We start from the raw sequence: 17,069 nt of genomic DNA on the forward strand, positions 1-17,069 counted from the left end.
TAGCACCAATTTGGATTATACTCACTTGTGCCATCTCTGATATCTTCTACACTTCAAGTCAACCTTTCAATGCACAGGCCCAGTTTCATCACACAAGCCTTGAATAAGCTGGATCTCCACAATTAATTTAAAGAACAGTACAGACTTAAAATGGGAAAGGAAGCCTTTAAAATCATGCAACAACCAATCATATGTTAGCTTGCATAGTAGCTAACATAAATATAATCATTTGCTGAAAGGGAACTACTAGATTACCAAATTGATTTACCAGGCATGACTTTTCAGCCTTGATCATGCTAAACCACTTGGTGAATATATTTGTGAACATTTGGGGTTCCATCCCAATGTTTTGGACGGATTTTACATTTTTGTGATAATTCCTGAGCCTTTCCCTCATGTTACCTTGGGCCAAACCCCTCTTTCTAAACAAGAGAGGTTGCAGCAAAATACTCAGCTCTTTGATAAAGGTATTGTAAATGTATCTACTAGGTAGACTTGGCGCTGGAAGCATCTGTTAGTCCTGTTGTACCATTTAAAGTCTTCAGCCACCATCATAAAAAGAGATAACGTCACTTCCTAAGGCTCTGCGTGACTGGTTTTGTTTGAGGCAGCATAATCAAGGTGATCAAACCGAATGGTGATTCACGTACAGGAGCACTTGGGTATTTTAAACGCTGCCTTACAAGAGTTTATATGTGAGTTTACATTTTGTTTTTTAATAAATATGCGATATAGCTGTTTTAGACTATGGAGCTTTCTTTCTTTTTTAATGCTACTTTAATTTTGGTGTGAGATCCTATTCCCTAGTATGTATGATGCATGCATATTCATAGCCCCCAAGTGCATAAATTTACATTGATCAACATTAAACCTCATCTGCCACATAGTTGCCCAATTAAATAGTTTATTGTGGTCAGTTTGTAAGTTGGAGACATCATGTATAGACGTTATTCCATCGCATAGCACTGCATAGTGTCATCTGCAAACACTGAAATGGTACTTTTAACCCCAGACCCTATATCATTTATAAATATATTAAAAAGTAAGGATCCCAACACTGAATCTTGGGGTACACCACTGATAACCTTAGACCATTCAAAGTATGAATCATAGACCACTACTCTCTAAATTCTGTCTTTTACCCAGTTTTCTATCCATTTACAAACTGACTTTTCCAAGCCTGTAGACTTTACCTTACACATTACTGTGTGTGGGGAACCGTATAAAATGCTTTTGCAAAATCCTAGTATACTACGTCCACAGCCACCCCTCCTTCCAAGGTTTTACTTACCTCGTTATAAAAAGAAATCAGATTTGTTTCACAACTTCTGTCTTTCATAAATCCATGCTGTCTGTTGCTTTAAACATTTTTTTTTCTAGCAAGAACTCATCTATGTGGTCTTTTATTAAACTCTCCATTATCTTATTGACTAGATAGGTTAAACTAACAGGTCTATAGTTATCTGGTAAAGGCTTTGATCGTTTTTAAATTTAAGCACCCATGTTGGCCTTATGCCAATCCATTGGTACTATTCCAGTCATTAAAGAGTCCCTAAAAATTAGAAACAAAGCCTTTGAAATTACAGAGTTCAAATCTTTTAGGATCTGTGGGTGTATGCCATCTGGTTCAGGTGCTTTATTTACCTATATTCAGTCTAAATAGTTCTGGACCATATCAAATTTTACATATTCTGTTATATTCTTTGTAACATTTAAATGATGATAGTGTTCCTTCATTTTTATATTTTTTAAAAGCTCTTTTATTACTATTCATATCATTTTTAACTTAGGTTTTTTTTAAACCTTTTAAAACTTATTGTCCATGGGAATATACTTTGCAGTGTGTAGTGCAAAGCCCACAAGGGGCCACTAGTGTTGACCACTGGGGGGCTGATATGCGAACACCCATGGCAGAGGTCTAAAAAATAAATAATTATTTTAAAGGTGTCCACCAAAAGAGGAACATACATATAATAAAGATGTCAAATATCAAAAATGTAAATTTCTAACCGGTAAGAAGAGACTGTTGTGGGGCTCAACACAGGGGGTGTTACCCCTATAATGGCGATAACCCAATATATAAGGTATAAAAAGATATATAGAAAGAAAAGAGAGACTATTACATAGTTTATACTCACATATGGGAAGAGCCTCATATGTGAAGAGCCTCATATAGACAAGTCCTCCGAGGCTTGACTGGGTAGAGCAAACAAAAAACAAAGCAACAAAGGCAAGCGCAGTGATGTCACCATGTACATGCAGCACCATGGAAGTGATGTCACACGCATGCGCGGCAGTGACCGTGCATGTAAATGAATCCAGGCATTCTGCCGGCACAGCAATCAAGTCAGCCCCTGCCCCCCTCCAAATGCTAGGAGGCCATTTTAAAGAGGCATCCCCCGCCAAGGAGAGAGCAGCCGATAGAGGAGAAGGAGAGAGTGCCAGATGGCACTAAAAATGCCAGCTGGAACAATCACTTCCTGCTCCAAAAACACAGGACCACAGGCCCCCCCAAGATGGAAAGAAGAAGGGGGTTCCTCTCTGGAAGACAAAACCCAATGTGGCATAATAAGCATAAAATGACATCTTGTGGTCAATACCATGTTAATAAAATTATTTTGTTCACCAATGCTAAACCAAAAACCTAAAAAATAATAAAAGGGAATGACAAGAAAGAGGACATAACATATCCAGTATTGGTAGCCTACCAATTAATCTGTTTTTCATTTTAAGAATGCTTTATAAGTAATTGCGTCATTTAAACCAGGAAGGGAGTTTTTCCTTAATGTAAATCCATTCCTGCTCTAATTGGAGGAAGGCCTTTTTCCAGTCTCCTTTCCTTAAAGGTATATGTATCTGATCTATTACTTAAAATTGTGAACTTGCGCAATATGTCTGCCAACTGGGAGAAAGAGATTGCATATCCTCATACTACGAATGTGTTTGTACATGCGGCACCAAAATTCCTGTTTCGTTTTATCAATATAAAATGTGCCACAGTCACATGACTGTATACTTGTGATATTTTAATACGATATACCAGAGTATTGATGTATATAGTCATCTTTATTGCATTGTACAATAAAGAATGTTGTTTTTATGACAAACTTTGTGTGTTGCTGCTGCAGTAAAGTCCTAGGGAGAAATTTTATTTTTATACCTGCATCAGTATGTACCTCTATCTACATCTCAGGATTATATACATCCCTCTCATTCCCAATTGATAAAAGCATCTTGCCCTTCCCTCAAGTACATAAATTATCACATCTGTAAAACCCAAAGATATTAGAGAACCAAATTTACTGCCAGATTGATTGTTGTGTACTATTCTATTGGTATAATTCTGCAGATAATCTTTAAACTCTCCAAAAAGAAGAACCACAAACAAAACATAAGCACAACAATATTATCAGTCACCTTCACTATATATATATATTAAGCCCAAACAAGGATAGCATGGTGTGAAGGTGACCCCTGTCTCTCAGAGGAACATGCAAAATTCATCCTGGAATTCAATACAAAAGTTTATACAACATGATAAACATTAATAGTAATGTAGCACTATACCCCCCACCCCCCCTCCCCGCAGGAGCCGCTTAAGTCAGATGGGTTCCGCACTCTGCCCCCCAACCCCCAGAACAATCTCAGCCCCTCTGACACACCTGGTAATAGTGTAAAGACCAATGGAAACACACACGTTGTAATGAAACACAGAAATTTCATTACTATAGGGTTTCTGTGAAAAAGTGACAAATAACAACATTATATTCTTAAATTAATTGGCTAGAGAGCAAAAACTGAGGTCAAGAGTAATGTAATTCAATATATTGTATCAGGCTGCTTCTAGGAGATTCTGCAACTGTAAATAACCCCAGAAGCAGAGGTAAACACTTCAAAAACAATGAATTAAAGATTACAACTTTATCTTGGCTTGGTACCTTCTACTTAAATAGACACTATGACAGGGCTCAAAATTTAAAGTCCTGAGCTACTAGCCAGGCCTTAAGGGTTACTCGCCACCAGTTTCCCCACCCAACTCCTACCCTGCCCCGCCCCTAATTCCGCCCCTAAACACGCCATAAAATTATACTGTTAAATGTTTTTGCATTAATGCAGAAGTTACAAAAATAAATATTAATAACAACCTTTTTTAGTGCCCATCAGTGCAGCCTAATCAGTGCCCATCAAGGGTCTGGAACCCCCAAATCACCATCCTAGTAACCCCCCCCCAATTTCACCTCCTAGAACAAATCCTACCCGTCAAATCCTCCCCCCATCAAAATTTTCCCCCTAGCACAAAAAAACCCATTATTCCTACTGACACCCCCCCCCCCAATACCCCTTTTTAACAGCCCCAAGACTTCCTGTTCTGGCACAAATCCATCCCCCCACCCCATTCCAATAATCTCTATAAGGGCGATCCCCAAATCGGGGGTGGGGAGAAGATGATTACTTCTAGGTGGGATCAATATGGGAGGGGGGTTGTGCTAAGAGGGGGGGGGACTGTGCTGAGATGGGGTGGTTGTGCTAGGAGGGGGGATTGTGCTGAGATGGGGGGGTTGTGCTAGGAGGGGAGGGACTGTGCTGAGATGGCGGATTGTGCTAGGAGGGGGGGGGGCTGTGCTGAGATGCGGGGGGGTTGTGCTAGGAGGGGGGGGGGACTGTGCTGAGAAGGGGGGGATTGTGCTGAGATGGGGGGGACTGTGCTGAGATGGGGGGGGTTGTGCTAGGAGGGGGGGATTGTGCTGAGATGGGGGGGGACTGTGCTGAGATGGGGGGATTGTGCTAGGAGGGGGTGGACTGTGCTGAGATGGGGGGGGGGTTGTGCTAGGAGGGGGGGGACTGTGCTGAGATGGGGGGGTTGTGCTAGGAGGGGGGGATTGTGCTGAGATGGGGGGGGTTGTGCTAGGAGGGGGGGGACTGTGCTGAGATGGGGGGGTTGTACTAGGAGGGGGGGGGGCTGTGCTGAGATGGGGGGGTTGTGCTAGGAGGGGGGGGACTGTGCTGAGATGGGGGGGGGTTGTGCTAGGAGGGGGGACTGTGCTGAGATGGGGGGGACTGTGCTGAGATGGGGGGGGGTTGTGCTAGGAGGGGGGGGACTGTGCTGAGATGGGGGGGTTGTGCTAGGAGGGGGGGGACTGTGCTGAGATGGGGGGGGTTGTGCTAGGAGGGGGGGGACTGTGCTGAGATGGGGGGTTGTGCTAGGAGGGGGGACTGTGCTGAGATGGGGGGGTTGTGCTAGGAGGGGGGGGGATTGTGCTGAGATGGGAATTTGGGAGGTGACAGGATAAGATTTGTACCCCAGTGTAGTTCACCCTTTCCTCCAGCATGTCACAGACCTCAGATTCAGCACCTGTGATACCAGATACATCGCTCTGTGATCCTCCTCTTCATATGTCAGAGCGGAGGAGGAGCGGAGGAGAAGCCGATTCCTATTCCTAAAGCTTTGCACGGACAGCTGGCGGGAGAGATGCGGCTGCAGAAGGGGAAGAAGATTGCAGCTCAGGAATGACACTGCATGTAAGATCGGGACTATACAGAGTTTGTTACCCGCCCCCTTTCCATATTGCTTTGACTCGGAGGAGAGGGGATAACAAACTCTGTATAGTCCCGATCTGACATGCAGTGTCCTTCCTGAGCCGCAATCTTCTTCCCCTTCTGCAGCCGCATCTCTCCCGAGCTGTCCGTGCAAAGCTTTAAGAATTAATTGTCTTCTCCTCCGCTCCACCTCCACTCTGACTCAGGGGAGAAGTCCCGATCTGACAGGAGTGTGTGAAGCCCGGCGAGAAGACAGAGAGAGCGCATCCCGCTCTCTCCTGTCACAGAAACACTCCTGGCAGCGCCCCTCCACCTCCCATGACACAGACGCCCAGCCAGAGCAGCCATCCATCCATCCATCCCACCCTACCTTGTACGGGTGTACTGCCGATTTTTCCAACTTGGGCTTGAACCCCTCCATCAGTCCTGCTGGATAATGTCGGAGCGGCGGATCATCCCGCTCAGCTTTAATTGTAATTGGCGGGCGCTCGCTGACATACACAGTCCCGCCTCCTAGCCCAGCTTCTTTGATAGACAGAACACGTCCTGGTTGGCCAGGTGTTCTGTCTATCAAAGAAGCCGCGCTAGGAGACGGAACTGTGTGTCGGTGAGCGCCCGGCCATTACAATTAAAGCTGAGCGGGATGATCCGCCGCTGACATTATCCAATCCTTCGGCGGCTTTCCTCTCCTCTCTTCCCCTGGCAGTAGCTCGCCATACATAATTTTCCACTCGCAAAATGCGAGTAGGCGAGTGGAAAATTTGAGGGCTGCACTATGAGGTCAGGTAGGAGGAGAGTAGAGGAATGACTTCCTCCTATGTCAGACCTCTCTCTTCTATCTCCTGACACCAAAGGCCCAACCACCAACACTGTACCTACTTCAGCGCTTGGTGGCTTAACTCCCAAATTAGACTACCCCCCATTCACCCTACATACACAGAACCCTTAGCATGTGTGTGTGTGTTTGTATGGCAGCAGAAACTTCCGTCCACAGGAGAAGGAGAAGGCCTTGTATTTTCAGCTAGCCACTGCAGACGTTGAACTTTAAACTCCTGCTTGGCAAAGTGTAAACTGTTGTATGCTGACAGTATCCAGATAGCAAGGCTGACACTGTGACTGCTTAACAGTACTTCAATGAGATCCAGGGCCTGACAAGTGAGGGTAAAGTGGAGTAACTATGTCTGTATACAATACCCTGGATTACTGCAAATGGGCAAGTCCTCTCTCACCAATTCTGCAGTCAAGTCCCAAACTGAACGTCCTGGAACAGGCAGGCTCTTCTCGTAACCCAAATGGTCACCTCACCCTGGAGTGCTGGATGTCTCGAACAATGCGGTGAGTTGACCCGGGAGATAGCATCTCTCTTTTGCATCCAGTCTCTTCCTCTGCCTTGTGGTGAACTGACTGCTTAGCAGACAAGATGGATGCCTTTTTTCCTCCTCTTGCCACAGAATCCTGGGATGTGTAGTTCTGTTCTCATACAAGGCTATGGAGCTGTTTTTGGTGGGGATTACATGTCCCAGAATGCTTTGCTGATTTCCGCTGATTGGCTCTCTTCCCTCTGCCAATGAGGATTCAGGGGAGGGAGCAGAACAAACAGAATCAGTGTCAGTGAGGGGAAGGAGGGGGGAGAAATCCCAGCAGGGGCTGACAGGCATTCTCTCCTTTCAGTGAGAGCCTCGATCAGCTTTGCATGGCTGTGGGACATACGAGGCACCCACTATAGTAAAAACAAGATGAATGCTAGCCCCATTTACATTTGGGCAATTAGGAATCGTGGAGATAATCAGTGCGATTCTGCATCTATCCATATCACCACAATATGTATGATGCACAATTGGGTGCCATTTATCCTGAATGACACACCAAACGCAGTGTGATGGTAGTGCAAAAAAACACGATTGTAAGATTGCGCCTGGCTCATAGCCCAAGTCAAGTGGGTGGGCTGCCCTATGTACGCCACTTGGAAAACACTTGTGAATTGCACTTTTACAGTTGATAATGGGAACCTATGTCCTGGAAAAAAACAAGGTATAATCCACCTGGATACTCAAAGTTGTTGCGATGATATGTACAGTTTTACTAATGCATGTAAAAGCTGAAAGATTGTGTTCAGGCACTAAGATTTTTTTACCCTCTGTGAGGAAGGGGTTAAAGTGTATGTACATAAGATTTTAATCAATGTCTCAATGAACACAAACAATTTCCAAAATTCTGACAAAACTGTGTTATACAGAACATTTGTTTAGCTCCGTTACATGAAAGTAAGGTTAATGATATCATTTAGATTACAAAATCTTCAGTTTTACTCAAATTAGTTGATGCAAAAACGAATACACCCCACAACAAAAACTACTACATCTAGTATTTTGTATGAAAGAGGAGGGGAACCAATGCGCTATCTCTGAGGTAAATGTGAAGAATAAAAAGGTGAGATGATGGAGTATTGGTGGAACACCGAAATCAGCAGCTGATTCAGTAGTGTCGCAACATACTCAAAGAGAATGAAACAATGCGAGCTGCACACAGCTAAACCGCTGATGCGGTGTACTCCGATACTTCCGGTCTAGGCCATAGACCAGAAGTGACATCACATTGTTTCATTCTTAACTGTAAGTGTGTTATTATTTTTGCCCATTAAATTTGTCATACTACACTATGAGAGCCCCCTCTTATCATTTTGGATGAGAGAGTGTCCTAGGAATCTGCCAGAACACTGATCCATATCTGCCAGAACGCTGACCCATAACCATCCTATAGAAGGAAAAGGAACATCTATTTGGCACTATCCATTTGAGGATCCCTCCATATCCATAAGCCCCTGCATCATTGGAGAATATCTTGAGGTCCCCTATGGTGATTTACTACACCAAAATGCTCATTTGAGTGTTAATGGAGGTGAGCAGCCATTGCACTTGATTTGGGATATAAAGCTCACGAATAATCGCACATTGCTGTCACCGGAAGCGTTTCTTTAGCAAAGTCACTGGATCACCAATGAACTTTCATTACAACCACTTGTTATGAATTAGCACTTTATTTTGTGCACATTGCTTATTTGCATTTGGACTTTCTGGTTCCTGTGTTGACAAATTGTGGGCACTTTGCAGCAATTCCTGCTGGTTATTATCATTTTGCACTCAGCACTTTTTGTGTATATTTGCACATTTTGCACTGCTATTTATTTTAAAAGAAGGATTGATTTACGAATATTTTATATCCACATTGCTATAATATTTTATATCCACATTGCAATTATCCTTATCGTTTATGATCATTTTTCCAGTGATCACTTTGATTGATTCATCAGCACTTCAGCACTCGTGTTATTTGGCACATTTTGCACTGCTATTTCTATTGGTTTCTTATGAAGGCTATATATATATATATATATATATACACTATTATCCCTACTTTTTATGATCATTAGTTCTACCATACCACTATTTATTCCACTTTTATGATTATTATCTGTACTTACTACATTGATTTTATCTCACGTTTTTTTTCTGTGGTCCACCATTCCTAGAAATTATTTCCCTTCTTCTTGTAATATTTTGTATGACCTCCATGATTTGTAAGGACAACACCAAACCGTCTAGGCAGGGAATGAACAAGTTGGTGGCATATTGCAACATCTATCTATTTCCATTCTTCAAGAACGACCTCTTTTAGAGCTGGGATGCTGGATGGAGAGTGATGCTTAACTTGTCTCTTCAGAATTTCCCATAGGTGTTCGATTGGCTTCAGATCAGGAGACAAACAGTCAGTGGCGTACCTAGAGCATTTGGCACCCGGGGCGGATCCCATATCTGGCACCCCCCCCCCCCCCCCAACTTTAAAATGTAAAAACACCCACAGAAATTTGTAATGTTTTCAAGAATATTTATTGCACAAATTTCACAGCCCCCCATCACAGTGCCCCTTGCCGTCTGCCCCCTCCCCCGTCTCTCTAATCACAGTTCCTCCTTTTGCACTCTCTGCCTCCCCTGCACAGTCCTACCTTCAGCATAAATAGATAGAGACTGCAGACATGGTACAGGAGATGGTCAGAGACTGCAGACATGATACAGGAGATGCTCAGAGACTGCAGTCATGATACAGTAGATGGTCAGAGACTGCAGACATGATACAGGAGATGGTCAGAGACTGAGGACATGATACAGGAGATGGTCAGAGACTGAGGACATGATACAGGAGATGGTCAGAGACTACAGACATGATACAAGAGATGGTCAGAGACTGCGGACATGATACAAGAGATGGTCAGAGACTGCAGACATGATACAGGAGATGGTCAGAGACTGCAGACATGATACAGGAGATGCTCAGTCAGAGACTGCAGACATGATACAGTATATGGTCAGAGACTGAGGACATGATACAGGAGATGGTCAGAGACTGAGGACATGATACAGAAGATGGTCAGAGACCGAGGACATGATACAGAAGATGCTCAGAGACTGCAGACATGATACAAGAGATGGTCAGAGACTGCAGTCATGATACAGGAGATGGTCAGAGACTGCAGACATGATACAGGAGATGGTCAGACTGCAGACATGATACAGGAGATGGTCAGAGACTGAGGACATGATACAGGAGATGCTCAGAGACTGCAGACATGATACAGGAGATGGTCAGACTGCAGACATAGTACAGGAGATGGTCAGAGACTGAGGACATGATACAGAAGATGCTCAGAGACTGCAGACATGACACAGTAGATGGTCAGACTGCAGACATGATACAGGAGATGGTCAGAGACTGCAGACATGATACAGGAGATGGTCAGAGACTGCAGACATGATACAGGAGATGGTCAGAGACTGCAGACATGATACAGGAGATGGTCAGAGACTGCAGACATGATACAGGAGATGGTCAGAGACTGCAGACATGATACAGAAGATGGTCAGAGACTGCAGACATGATACAGAAGATGGTCAGAGACTGAGGACATGATACAGGAGATGGTCAGAGACTGAGGACATGATACAGGAGATGGTCAGAGACTGCAGACATGATACAGAATATGCTCAGAGACTGAGGACATGATACAGGAGATGGTCAGAGACTGCAGACATGATACAGAAGATGGTCAGAGACTGAGGACATGATACAGGAGATGGTCAGAGACTGCAGACATGATACAGAAGATGGTCAGAGACTGAGGACATGATACAGGAGATGCTCAGAGACTGCAGACATGATACAAGAGATGGTCAGAGACTGCAGTCATGATACAGGAGATGGTCAGAGACTGCAGACATGATACAGGAGATGGTCAGACTGCAGACATGATACAGGAGATGGTCAGAGACTGAGGACATGATACAGAAGATGCTCAGAGACTGCAGACATGACACAGTAGATGGTCAGACTGCAGACATGATACAGGAGTTGGTCAGAGACTGAGGACATGATAGAAGATAGAAGAGCACTAGGGGGGCCGGAGAGCACAGGCGAAGCAGAGAGCACTGGAGGAGCTGAAGGGCACGGTGGGGGGGCTGGAGAGAATTAAGAGGGGGTTTGGAAAGCATTGCAGGGTTGGTTGGAAGGCACAGGGGGTGGAGAGCACTGGGGGGGGGGACAGGGAGCACTTGGGGGCGGGCAGGGAAAACCAGGGAGGTGGAGAGCACTGGGGGGACAGGGAGCACTTGGGGGGTGGGCAGGGAAAACCAGGGGGGTGGAGAGAACTGGGGGGGACAGGTAGCACTTGGGGGACGGGCAGGGAAAACCAGGGGGGTGGAGAGCACTGGGGGGGGACAGGTAGCACTTGGGGGGCGGGCAGGGAAAACCAGGGGGGTGGAGAGCACTGGGGGGGGGACAGGGAGCACTTGGGGGGCGGGCAGGGAAAACCAGGGGGGTGGAGAGCACTGGGGGGGGGCAGGGAGCATTTGGGGGACGGGCAGGGAAAACCAGGGGGGTGGAGAGCACTGGGGGGGGCAGGGAGCACTTGGGGAGTGGGCAGGGAAAACCAGGGGGGTGGAGAGCACTGGGGGGGGACAGGTAGCACTTGGGGGGTGGGCAGGGAAAACCAGGGGGTGGAGAGCACTGGGGGGGGACAGGTAGCACTTGGGGGGCGGGCAGGGAAAACCAGGGGGGTGGAGAGCACTGGGGGGGACAGGTAGCACTTGGGGGGTGGGCAGGGAAAACCAGGGGGGTGGAGAGCACTGGGGGGGACAGGTAGCACTTGGGGGGTGGGCAGGGAAAACCAGGGGGTGGAGAGCACTGGGGGGGCAGGGAGCACTTGGGGGGTGGGCAGGGAAAACCAGGTGGTGGAGAGCACTGGGGGGGGGACAGGTAGCACTTGGGGGGTGGGCAGGGAAAACCAGGGGGTGGAGAGCACTGGGGGGGGGCAGGTAGCACTTGGGGGGCGGGCAGGGAAAACCAGGGGGGTGGAGAGCACAGGGGGGGGCAGGTAGCACTTGGGGGGTGGGTAGGGAAAACCAGGGGGATGGAGAGCACTGTGGGGAGGACAGGTAGCACTTGGGGGGCGGGCAGAGAAAACCAGGGGGGTGGAGAGCACTGAAGGGGACAGGGAGCTAGGGGTTGAATTCCTCATATGCAGCTGCCCCATCCCCCTCTTCAGCACACACTTCGGCACTCACCTTCTTCCTGCCGAGGCTGAGACTCTGCCCCTTCTTCCCACTGAGGCCCCGCCCCCTTCTCCCACCGCGGCTCCGCCCCTTACTCCCACCACGGCTCCGCCCCTTATTCCCGCCGCCGTTCCGCCCCCCCCCCCCCCCCCGCAGCGCTGACTGAAGGAGCTGCCTTCACAGCGATACGGAACACGCCGGGCAGGACACCGGCTGACACCCCCCAGTGTGTGGCACCCGGGGCGGGCCGCCCCCCCGCCCCCCCCCCCCCTTGGTATGCCACTGCAAACAGTACTTGCCAACTGAATCACTTTCTCCCCCTATTTACTTTTGCTGCAGTATTCTGACTGATAAGTAAAGCTTTGCTGATCTTCTTGTAGCCTTCTCATTTCTTGTGTAAAGAAATTATTTTCTTTTTCAGGCCTTGTGACGTTGCTCTTCCATGTGGTACCATTGCTGACAGCATGAAAAGGGAAGGGGTTTTCTTTGTTAAGTAATGGCCTTTTATAATCAACTGTCTGCTGGACACCTGTTTAATGAATAATTAGACTTACCTGTAGTTGAATTCTTGTTAATTAGGATTTTGTTGTCTAAAATTTAGCTTTGCTCCTAAGACTTTCATTTGGGTGTTTTCATTTTTGCAACATGGTCTTAAATGAATTTGTTAGGAAAATTACTTTTTCCTGTGTGCAAATAACAAATCTTGGTTGCAATTTGATACCAAACTGATACCAATGTCATGAGTATTACTAAAATTTTCCAACCAACATCTTCAAATTAGAAACATTGTGCAAAAATACTAGCACCTGCTATCCATGGACCAAAATGTTGGCAGATTTGCACCCCCAACTCCTCTGATAGCATTCAGGAGGGCTACCTCCAAAAAAGACCGGATCATACAAAGTGAGTTTAAGAGAATCAAAAGGAAAGACCCCTGCAAATACATAGGTACTTTCATATGCGGGACATATGGATACAGTAGATACATGCATAATGCCTCGTCAATTGAATTGCCCAATTGACACATTTTTAAGGCACAACACTACTTCAACTGTAAAACCTATGGTGTGGTATACGTTATGCCAGTGTTTCTCAACTCTGGTCCTCACGGCAAACTAACAGGCCAGGTTTGCAAGAAAACTTAAATACATCACTTAAAGAATATGTAAATCCAACATTTTATATTCCTGATATGTCCCTGCCGTACTATGTATTTGTATAAAAAATATCCTGTTCTCTTCGTATTGCTGCCTTTGCATGAATTCCCAGGTGTTCCTGTCAGTCCCTCTGCTTTCCTATTAAAAACTGACCACACTAGGCATTAGAGCACAGCGTGATCTGTTTTCTGGCTGTGCTTGGGCCTGCTCTCCCCGCACAACCATTCACAGGGAGCAGCTGAAAACAGAGGGAATGTGATCACTTCTAAAAATAAAAAAAAAAAGGTATTTATAATGTTTTTTATATCTATACACAAAAGGTTTTTCCTTTAGTTTCTATTTTAAATTGAATGGGTTCATTTAAAAAGGTAAGGTTTTACATATACTTTAACATAGTAAAGTGTCCTCTGAAAACGGGCTGGGTTTTTTTCTCCTGGGGCGGAACTCCTCTTTAAAGTGTTACTTAACCCACAACAGTAAAATCAGTCTGTATATGCAGCAAAGCATGCTTGTTATACTCACTGTGGAACATAAGGGGTTTATCCTCTGCATTATAAAACAGGGAAAAATCTATCCTAGGTCAAGCAAAAAGAACGAAAAGGTAAGCAGTCACTTAACCAACTATGATACCAGCTGTAAATGATCAATAAAAATATGAAGTGGCGCTAAATCCTAATAGCACAATCATGAATAATCATATAGTAAATAATGTGGCATGAAAACAACAAAACATGCAGTGAATAAATTATGAGCAAAATATATAATTGAAAAAAATAAATCATATGAAATTGATGTAATGAAATAGGTGCAAAATCCAGTGTTAGGCGAACATAAAAAAGTCCTTGAATGAAAATGTCCTTTTCAATATTAAATAAAGGTGTCCATAAAGTGCAAAAAAGTGTATAAGTAACGTTGATTGATGAAATTCACCCCCAAGCACCAACACTTAGCATACGCTTCTTACCAGATAGCATGGACCATAAATTAAAATTGGCATAAAAGCACAAAATAATTTGGCATCTGTGATAGGCGATGGTTGCTCAGCAGCAGCTTCCAAAAGATCGGGAATAAAAAAAAAATGAACAAGCATAGTGAAGCCTGCTGACATTTAAGTCCTTTTATTTAAAACATATAAAAAGGTACCTTTGATGAATTGTAAACAGGCACAAACGAGTAAAAAACAGCAGACTGTCAGCTCTTGAGAAAGGAACACCGTGAGTGACGGCTAAGCAAGCGTGATGTCTTCAGATAGAGCCAATCCTAAAGCGTTTCGTCATCAGTGACATCTTACCAGGGGCAGGCCAAATGTCAGACACATCCTCTGCATTGTGTTAAAAGTCTGTGTGATCCTGTCTTTTCTGATCCTCCTCTTCTTTTACTGTCCCCAATCCAGCCTTGGGGGCAAGCTGTACATGCTCAGTTTAGTTTGTATTGCTAGAGAAGTTTTTTTTTCCTTAGGAGAGTGCATGTGATCAGCAAAGGGCCAAATAGTCTGAACAGAGGGTCAGGGGTCCGGCAGCTTAATAGGTCAGTCACAGGAGAATGAAAACTCATCCTACAAGCTTTAACCAGACACTGATAGAAATCACAGGATTGCTATATACTGCTGATGAGAAAAGGTATTTAACAGCTTGTATTTACTAAAACTATTTCATTTCCATGGTCTGTGTACTGCGGGAGACTAGATATAGTGAAGGCAGGGTCCTAGGTTTAGTAGCACTTTAAGTTCCAGTTGTTAAAGATTCAGCTCATATTGTTGATGATTCCACGGACATTGTTACCTTCTTTATCTTCTAATCTGGATTAACATACTGTATCCTGATGTAAGGATGTCAGGATATGTCAATAATATCTACTGCTGGAGATACCTGATGGGTAGACCACATATTTACTGCTTAGAATAAAGGAGAAACCTTCCTCCTGAACCATATCAGGCCACATGCTCTCAACATGGGCGGGTGCCCCCCACCCCAAAGCACCTTGCCCCTATGTTTAGGGGGACAAGGGCCTCTTCCCAACAAACCTGGACTGTAGTTGTGAGGGTCTGCAGGCAGGGGGCTTATGAAGAGGGTTTTAACAAGGGGGGCCCCAGATCCCAACCCCCCCCTGTGTGAATGAGTATGGGGTACATTCACCAAAAAAGTGTCAAAATAAATAAAAACAGGAGACATTTCTTGACCATTCCTTTATCAAAAATAAAAATACATTGTCCCCCAATGTCAATTCATCGTCAATCATGATGCCCGCCGCACCGGAAAAAGAGAAAAAAAAAAAGAAACACTCAGCCCACAATGAAGGCAAACTGCTGAATTGCTGGCTTGCTGTTTGACAGTTCTTATATAGGTATGGGCTGGAGCCAACTGGCGACATCACCCTTATGTTTGGCATAAAAGCAACACAGCTATTCACCGTGAACACACCATCTCCACTGTCAAACATGGTGGTGGCAGCATCATGGTTTGGGCCTGCTTTTCTTCAGCAGGGACATGGAAGATGGTTAAAATTGATGGGAAGATGGATGGAGCCAAATACAGGACCATTCTGGAAGAAAACCTGATAGAGTCTGAAAAAGACCTGAGACTGGGATGGAGATTTGTCTTCCAACAAGACAATGATCCAAAACATAAAGCAAAATCTACAATGGAATGGTTCACAAATAAACATATCCAGGTGTTAGAATGGCCAAGTCAAAGTCCAGACCTTAATCCAATCGAGAATCTGTGGAAAGAACTGAAAACTGCTGTTCACAAACGCTCTCCATCCAACCTCACTGAGCTCGAGCTGTTTTGCAAGGAGGAATGGGCAAAAATTTCAGTCTCTCGATGCGCAAAACTGATAGAGACATACCCCAAGCGACTTACAGCTGTAATCGTAGCAAAAGGTGGCGCTACAAAGTATTAACATAAGGGGGCTGAATAATTTTGCACGCCCAATTTTTCAGTTTTCTATTTGTTAACAAAGTTTGAAATATCCAATAAATTTCGTTCCACTTCATGATTGCGTCCCACTTGTTGATTCTTCACAAAAAATTACAGTTTTATATCTTTATGTTTGAAGCCTGAAATGTGGCAAAAGGTCGCAAAGTTCAAGGGGGCCGAATACTTTCGCAAAGCACTGTATGTAGCCATTTCTGTCTGTCTGTTTAAAGAACGTTTTTGTATACAGGAGCACATTATTTTTCCTCGTTCAATACTTTTATTGAGTTTTATAAAACAGCCATAAAGCAAGTTACAAAACAAAAACAGAAGTAGAAATACTGTTATTGTTACAGAAGTATTATAAATGTTATACTGTATAGTGAAGTTTGCACAAAAGGAAGGAACAAAAGAAAAAGGTAGAATTATTAATATGATATTCTGAGATATTAAGATTTTGAGAAGGTATTCAGAACATGGCTGTGGGGGAAAAAAAAAAAAGGGAAAAAGAAGAAGTCAGCAGGGTGTGGGTAGGGTAAAGTGGGTAAAGGAGAGGGCATCGAGAATAGAACTTGTACCACAAAGGTTAATACAAAGTAAATAAAATATAAGTCTTAACTACCAAGCATTCAGAACCTGTTCCTCAAAACCCGGTGATAGGCCATGTTTAATCCAAGGGTCCCAAATGCTTATAAAAGTACTAAATTTATCGCAATCTGTGGCTTCCATTTTTGCATGTAATAATGCATTATTCATCCTATGTTTAACTTCTACAAGATTCAAAGTTGTAGTCTTCTAAGCTTTGGCTATGGTTTGTTTAGTGGCACTAAGAAGATGAAGGAATAATTTGAATTGTT

General features: G+C 44.6%; 1 protein-coding gene across 1 annotated transcript in view; it reads right to left on the minus strand.

Annotated features, from left to right (window-relative positions):
* GNA15 (G protein subunit alpha 15) overlaps nt 1–17,069 on the minus strand; it is a 148,499-nt gene that overhangs the window by 72,759 nt on the left and 58,671 nt on the right. The gene's annotated exons all lie outside the window — the stretch shown is intronic.

Source organism: Pelophylax lessonae (assembly GCF_965119305.1).
Source record: "Pelophylax lessonae genome assembly, chromosome: 1".
Taxonomy (NCBI): Eukaryota; Metazoa; Chordata; class Amphibia; order Anura; family Ranidae; genus Pelophylax; species Pelophylax lessonae.